Raw genomic sequence first — 8,662 nt, 5'->3', positions numbered from 1 at the left:
TTTTCTTGTCTTTCCCAACAATTCTTTAAGTTGCCTATGAGTTTTAATAAATCTCTTTTATTTAAATGAGCTAGCATGGATTCTGTTGTCTGAGACTAAGAACATTGACTGAAACAGTGACTTTTTTTTTTAACTGATGAATCATTTATTTGGACAAAACAAAAAAGTGTCTACCTTATTTCTTTTTATACAGAAACTGGGACATTTCAAATATATTAGGTGTTTTTTTCTCTTTTTCAACAGAATTCATTTCCATCTGGTCCCAGGAACTGCTTCTCATTTTAGGATTCATATTTTAGTAACACACATGCACCAGTTACATCCACAAGAGCATATTTGAAACTGGGATAGTCATTCATTATTACCGTGACCATCCCAAATTATGGTTTAAAAAAAAAGTCCTCTGGCTCACCACGTCCTGCTTTTTGAGTCAGTTCTGGCCTTCTTTGTATAAGCCTCTATATGGCCAACTGTGTTATTATCTCCTTTAGACAAGATTTTGATGTTTATCTTTTGCATGAATTCTGATTGCTCTATGAACTATTGGAATGTCTCATCCTTGATTGATTAATTAATTAATTCGCTGCGGGGGGGCACAGAGAGAGAGCACGGGTGCTGATCGGGGAGCAGAGGGAGAGGGAGAATCAGGTTCCACTCTGCACGGGGAGTCCACCCAGGGGCTTGATCCTAGGACCGTGAGTTCTTGACCTGAGCCAAAGGCAGACGATTAACCGACTGAACCACCCAGGTGCGCTTTGTCCTTAAACTTTAAAAGCAACTGCTTCACCAGCACTAACAGGGTTCTCTTAGAAATTTGATAGGGACAGAAGGTCTATCCCCAGAAAGGCTGTGGTACTGCCACTCTTCACTTCCATGTTGGGGTGTCGCCTGCCAGGGAAGATGGCTAATCACTGTCCTAATCTTCCCTGTGTCTCAAGGCTCCTCCTCCTTCTGTTTCTGTCACACCCCCACAGAGTTGGGTCCTAGGTCCTACATCTTCTCACCCTTCTGCCCCCATGGATTCTCTGGTCCATGTTCATGGCTGTAGTCAGTCCCTATATAAAATGATGCATGGGTGTTATGTATAGGTAAACCCTTTTCTATACATAACCAGTGAGATTTTTTTTTTTAATTGATGTGTGGTTAGTATGCAATGGTACAGTAGTCTCAGGTGTATGACATAGTGATGCATCATTGACATATATTATGAGTGATCACCGAGATAATTCTAGCTACCACCTGTTTCCATAAAAGTTGTCATGTATTGTTAGTTTTTATATTGCTACCATAACAAATGACCATCAACCTAGTGGCTTAAGACAATATGCGTTTATTATCTCACAGTTCCATGGGTTAAAAGTGCTGGTGCAGTGAGGCTCGGGGGTATCTTCTGCTTAGGGTCCCACAAGGTCAGAATCATGGTAGCAGTGGGATAGTGTCCCCTTTGGAAGATCTAGGGATGAATCCACCTCCAGTCTTATTCAGGTGTTGACAGGATTCAGTTCCTTGTGCTGAGAGGGCTGAGGCCCCTGTTCCCTTGCTGGGAGCCTCTTTCAGTTCAAGGCCACCTGCATTCACCACGCTGCCACTCCCTCTTCAAACCAGCGAGGACATATTGAATTCTCATGCCTTGAATCCCTCTGGCTTCTCCTTTAGCCTCATTTTTTCTGATTGCTCTCGGAGAAAATTCTCGGCTTTTAAAATTTTCCTTTTTTTTTAAGATTTTATTTATTTATTTGACAGAGAGAGAGATCACAAGTAGGCAGAGAGGCAGGCAGAGAGAGAGGAGGAAGCAGGCTCCCTGCTGAGCAGAGAGCCCAATGTGGGGTTCCGTCCCAAGACCCCGAGATCATGACCCGAGCTGAAGGCAGAGGCTTAACCCACTGAGCCACCAGGCACCCCAAACTTTTCCTTCTTTTAAACAATTTTTTTATTGAGGTAAAATTCATATAACATGAAATTCACCATTTAAAGTGTCTAATTCAGTGGTTTTTAGTATAGTCCCAATCTTATGTAACCATCACCATTATCTAATTCCAGAATATTTCCATCACCCTAAAAGGGAACCAGGTGCCTCTTAGCGGTCACCCCACTTTCTCCTCCCTGTTCCCTGACACCCACTAATATCTTCGGTCTCTATGGATTTGCCTATTTGGGACATTTCATATAAACAGAATCACATAATACGTGAGTTTTTTGTGCCTGGCTTCATTCACTCAGAATGTCTTTAAAATTCATCCAATATTGTACCACATATCAATGCTTCATTCCTTTTTTTATGGAAAAATAATATTCCTTTGCGTGGGTGTACCACATTTTGTTCATTCATTGAGCAATTGCTAGGTTTTTCAGTTGCTTATACCCTTCGCTGTTGTGACTAACGCTGCTGTGAACACTCATGTCCAAGTTCTTGTATAAACATAGGTTTTCATTTCTGTTGGGTTATGTGCCAAGGAGTGGAATCCTGGGTCAGATGGTAGGTAACTCCATGTTTAACCTTTGAGGAACAGCCAAAATGTTTTCCACAGAAGTTGCACCATCTTATGCTCTTAGCAGCATTGTGCAGAAATTCCAGCTTCTTCATATCCTTGTCAACATCTGCTATTTTCCTTTTCTTCCCACCTTATTACAGTCATTCTAGTGGTATCTCATTGTATAGTTAACTTGCATTTCCCTGAAGACTAATAATATGGACCATGTTTTCAGGAGCTTATTGAATATTTATCTATCTTCTTCGGAGAGATATCTATTCAAGTCCTTTGCCACATTTTTAATTGGGTTTTGGCCTTTTATTATTGAATTGTAATTCTTTATATATTCAGTATACTAGACCCTTGTCAGACATATGACGTGCAAATATTTTCTCCCACTCTTTTCACTTTATTGATAGAACCTATGGTGCACAGAGGTTTTTCACTTAGATTAAATCCACTACATCTGATTTATTCTTTGATTGCTTGTGTTTTGGGTGCCATATTTAAGAAAATTTCTTTGCTTTTAGGGCTCACGTGATTATATTGGACTCATATAGATAATCCAGGAATATCCTTTAAGCCTCCTAACCTTAATCACATCTCCAAAGTCCCTTTTGCCACATAAGGTAACATATTCACAGAATCCAGGGATCAGGATAAGGACATCTTTGGAGGGTCATTCTGCCAATAACAGCCAGTGCCTTGACAACTGCTTCCAGGTACTTCAAGCCCTTCTGATTCAACATGTCCACAATATGGCCTCTTCTAGTGTTCATTATCCTGGTGAAGTATATCATCTATCCATCTCAAAAGCCAGAGTGAAATCTTCCCCTTTCTGACTTTGTCACACCCTACTCTCTGGCATACGTCCTAGGCCAAGTTCCCTGATTTTTCCTTTCCAAATTTCACACATATTTATCTGTCCACTTTCTCCAATTCCACCAATCTTATCCACTTTTAGCTAGTGTCTTTGACTTTTAACAAGTAAAAGATGTGACTATAAGAGTAACACATCTCTAAAACACTGTGAAGGGTATAAGACACACAGTTAGCGTTCAATAAGGGTTAGCTATTCTATCGCTGTTGTTGTTAGTTCTGGATAGAGACAAAATCCCTTAACAATGCCTGTGAGACCCTATGTGGTTGGGACCCTCCCTGTCTCTCAAACTTTATCTGACAGTGGCCCTTCTTGCTCTCCACGCTCCATCAAGGCTCACCTTTTTCTCGATCTTTGTATTCCTCTGTTTTTCCTCTCACCCTGGGAACTTTGGATTTTACTTCTCTTTCCTCTCCATCTGGTAGGTTCTCATCCTCTTCAGATCTCTATGTAAGTGCCACTTCCTCACAGAAATCCCCCTTCTCCTTAGGTACTCACAGTATGGTGCCCAGCTCCTAGTCACAGTTGCAATTTTTTATTCTGTGTCATTATTTGATTTATGACATTCTTCCTCACTACACTGGAAGTTCACCAAATAGCTCTAGCATCTAGCGCAGCACACAGCATGAACTAGATGCTCTGTAAATATTGGTTGATTAAATATAAATTTTTACAGAATCCAAAAACCTCATGGCTGAAGATCAATCATCTGGTCTACCCTTTCCTAATGCTGAAATGAATGAAGACCGCTAAACAGTCCTGACAATTTTGGCCAATTATCTCAATTATTAGCTTCCTAGACTGTTTGCTGGAGATAGTGGTCTGATTTCCTATAAATCTGACTTATAGATAACATGTTGGTTTTGTAGACTGGTTATTATAAATAATGGGTTCTTTTTCCAGTTGCTGCAGACATAGGTCAGAGCTCTATTTTTTTATATGGTCTGGCCATTGTCCATTCATATACACTGTCTCTCACTCATATATCCGAAAAAGAGGACCTAGGAGTGTTGAGAGACTTGTCCAAGTTCACACAGCTTGTAAAGAACAAGTAATGTTCTAGCTAGTAATGTATACCTAACTCTGCCACCTCATCCCACTCATGTAGAAGGCTGTCTCTGCCTGTGATGCAAATACGTCCTGTATGTAATGTCCTGTAATGTATGAATCAAAGGCTAAGAGTCCTTTACAATATTGTTAAGGAGATTGAGGAGAGACGATAAAATAGAAATGTTGAGCTGAGGGTGATGAAATGGCATTTAGTCCTACTCTTATAAAAATCTGCACATCTTCCCTTGATAGGTGAGTTAGCTTCCATTTCCCCCCGGTGTGGTAAGGAGAATGCAGACTGATTCATTTAAGTGCCGTCTTCCTTAAGCATTTAAGACTTGAGTCGACTGACACACAGGGCAGCATTGGGCAAGTACGCCTCTGAGGAAGGTAATTGTGTCAGTCATGGGAAGACAGAACTATAATTTGTGGATCTAGGAAAGGATCGCTTTTAGCTTCAGGGAATTTCTTAAGGAAGCTCTTGTCTGGAATTAGGCTGACTGAAAGATGAGTTTATCAAAAATCTCAGTCCCTGTGATTATCATCAGAATACAAGCGGCTGCTCAGTAGCCCTGTGGAACAGGGCCCTGTGGGAGCCGGATTGCTGGATTTATCTGCATCTGGCTGTTGAGCTCACTGTGCAGCAGAAAGGCATGCTGGGAAGAGGCCCACCAGGACCCACGGAGCTCTCTCTTCAAGAGCCTGTTAGAGACAGGGTCAGGCCACTGCTGACTTTAGCCTGGTGTGGCTTGTACTCAGGCCAAATGGAAAAAAAAACTCTTCCCAAACTCGAAATATCTTCATTTAAAAAATAAATATCCTTTACAATTGTATTTTAAATTATAATTTAGTTTGCTATGTACAAATACTATAAATACACAATCATAAATATAAAGTTGTAATAGTTAATAATAGTGATAATAAATAAAAATAAAATTACTATCAAATCAGCTGCTCATATATTTAAAGAAACTATGCTAGTTAAAAAGGAGTTTTCCAGCTCAAAGAACGAACTTAATAATATTGCAGAAGGGTTAATCTGAAGCCATTTTGCAGGGTAACAAAGAGAACAAAGGATAAAAAGAATCCAATGCTACTTTGCATGATAACAGGCTCACAGACTCCTAGACAGGTGGGGGCCTGTTTTGAAAAACCATTTATTTTGGAAAATTTTCAAAAGAGTACATTCTTTGCAATATTTTATGCCAAATCTCAGAAATTGTGTCTTCTCACTTATAAATAATTCATCGTGCCTCTTTACCAGATGAAAACTTTGACAACAAAAAAGGACCACGAGTACACCGAAAAAATCAGCAATTCCTTAATACCATCTAAACCTCAGTCTATGTTTAAACCTTAGATTGTCTCAAAACTGTCATTATTAAGGTTGGTTTGTTTAAATCATGAACTCAACAAGATCTAAATATTGCATTTAGTTGACAAGCCAGCAGGCGCTTTTGAATGAAGGAACACATTTTCTTACGGTTGGTTGACGCCAGGGAAGGAAACCCAAATTCCTATGAGTCAGGCAGGTCACTCTAAATGGGTGAAATGGGTTAAAAAAAAAAAAATACACACACACACACACACACACACACACACACACACATATTCTTTCATTACAGACACACTTTGAATATTAAACATCTAGGAATGTACTTCACTTCCAAAGACATATGAACCCCCCCCTTTCACCTCCCCACCCTGCTTGGTGATGGGGTTCAGGAGTTCTACTCCCAAATATGGCACACTGGCACCGTGAGTGTTTGAAGCTGAAAGAGTTTGAGTAAACAGCAGAAACAACGTCATTCTGACCTTCCTCTAGCCCTTCTCCTCTGAAATAGGCCAGCCCTCCTGTGAGGGCTGCCCTCCCCATACCCAGAGGAAAGGAGCATCTTATCTCTGAAGACAGAGGCACTTGAAAAGAATCCTAACCAGCAGGTTTTGTAAGTTTCCAACAGTTCCCTACATTCTCATCCTCTATAACCTATCCTGTTTCTGCATGACTGCCTGTCCTTAATCAAACCCAGTAGAAAAACACACACGTCTAACTATTTCTTCTGGTCCTTCTTTCCTTCCTTTCTTTTCTTTTCTTTTTAAATTTATTTTTAAATAATCCCTACACCAAATGTGGGGCTCAAACTCACATCCCTGAGACTGAGAGTTGCAGGCTGTATGGACTGAACCGGCTGGGCGCCCTTGGTATTCATAGCCTTAAAAAAGCTCTCTAGTCAGGTAAAATTTATATTAAATATACTTATATGCTTTCTTCCTGTTAATCTGTCTTTGTCAGTTTGATTATCAGAACCAGCCCAGGGACCCTAAGATGGCTAAGGAAACTTTTCTTTTCCCTCCCCTACATGGGTCTATTTTTGCTTTTGATAGAGATGTGGGCACAACAATTAGCTCATTTTCCTGGTAGTGCTATGAATAATTAAATCTCCACTATGACCGTAAGATAACTGATAATTGGTTTTTGCCTGTCTGGGGAGACCACGGATGTTTGGACCATCTGTGTGACAAAGGAGAGAGCAACTGAGGGGGCAGCTGTATTCATGGCCACGGCCAAGGCCATCAGTATGGCTGGCTCTGAGTGGCCCCATCTTCCTGGTCTTCTAGAGAAGCTAGAAATTTAGATATTTAGGGGAGAGCTTCTGAGTGAAAGTGCTGGCAGCTGGTGAAAATGGAAAACAATATAGACATGCACACTTGTCATCTTTCGGCAGTGTTTCTGGTCAGAGTTTCCCTGTGCCTGCTCCAGGAAAGTGAATTTTTCCAGAGTAAATCCCCAAATGGTTTACTGGACTGTCTTTGAGTCGCTGCCATCAATCTAATCAGGCTGAATGATCAGGCTCAGCAGAAAATGGTGTTTTCCTGTCCTGTCGAGATTCAATGTGTTTCCAGTCTTTCTCAGCCCTTGCAAGAACAGTCGGTTGCCCAATGTTATTGTTACATTCTGACCAGCATAAACCCCCTTACTTACTGCAGCTACTTGTACCCTTCCTGAATGCAGGCAAACAAAAATGTCTCTTTGCATATTTAAACCCAGCAAGTTTTTAATTGAAGTCATATAAACTCAGTTTTTTGGTACCCTTATATTCACATTGTGAACAGACGTATTTCACTAAGATCCAGCACCTTGCTGGAAATGCTCAGCTTGCAAAAGGCTGTTGCCAATCCCACAAATATAGAAATGTGGTGAAAACACTTAATTCGTATTTCTCTAGTCTGATGTATATTGTGATCCAGGGGGAATGAGGTAAAGTTTGTATTTGATTTCCCTGTGGGGGAAGGGGATGATTGTGGAACACGATGTCTCTGTAAGAGTAGCTATTTTCATACATCACGGAAACCCTCTCTTACCCACGGGTGTGCTAACTCTAAATCGCTTCATGTATAAACTTAAGCAGCATTTCATTAGCCAAGTGCAAGTTCCTGTTCGTACTTGAAAATGATAAGCCTGCATTTCTTTGAAGAGAGAAAGAAAGAAAGAAAAAGAGGATAGAGCTAACACAGACCGCATACTATGTCTCCAAATAAAACGCGCTGGAAGAAGCGTGGATTCTCTGGTTTGTGTTGTTAAAAATCAACAGAGGATACCAGACATTTTTAGAATTTATTTGAACAGAAATGTATTGGCATAGGGCAGAGCCAAACCGGAAGTGGTGTGCGAACCCTGGAAAGACTTCTTTACCTAGAGAGAAAGTGTACAAGCAAAGTAAGGGAATTATGGACCGGCTAAAAGCTTAAAGCCTCGCTGGCTCTTTGTGTTTGGTTGTCTTTAGCGTTTTGATTTTGTAACCTTGAGGCATTTACAGGCTTTGATTTTCATTTGCTTCCCATAAGGCCACCACCATGGCGTTCCAGCCACCTCGGTCTCATGGCCTCCTTGTTTAATGAATTTAACATTGTGTAGTTTGCAGCTTGGGATTTGATTTCCGGTGTATCTGACGGAGAGCACAGCCCCAGCCACCCGCTCGGAGAGCTCCTCAGTGAGCCTCAGGCTCCCAGCCCTGGCCCGAGCTGCAGTCCCAGTTGGAGGAAGTCTCTCTGCTGTACCTCAAACTTCCAGGATGAAGAGAGTTGCAAGGAGAAAGGTTGATGCAGAATCGGCTGCCTCCTTCTCCAGCTGAGGGCTTGTCAGTTGAACCTCCTGCACCTCCCTTTTGCACACCTACTTGGCTACAAACAAAGCTTCCAAATGGCTCAGAGTGAAATTCCTCCCTTCCTCCCGCTGGGTCTGAGCATAGCTGGCTCACTT

This window comes from Lontra canadensis, unplaced genomic scaffold (assembly GCF_010015895.1).
Source record: "Lontra canadensis isolate GAN:19392208 unplaced genomic scaffold, GSC_riverotter_1.0 scaffold57, whole genome shotgun sequence".
Classification (NCBI taxonomy): domain Eukaryota; kingdom Metazoa; phylum Chordata; class Mammalia; order Carnivora; family Mustelidae; genus Lontra; species Lontra canadensis.
Note: the sequence above shows the minus strand (reverse complement) of the source record.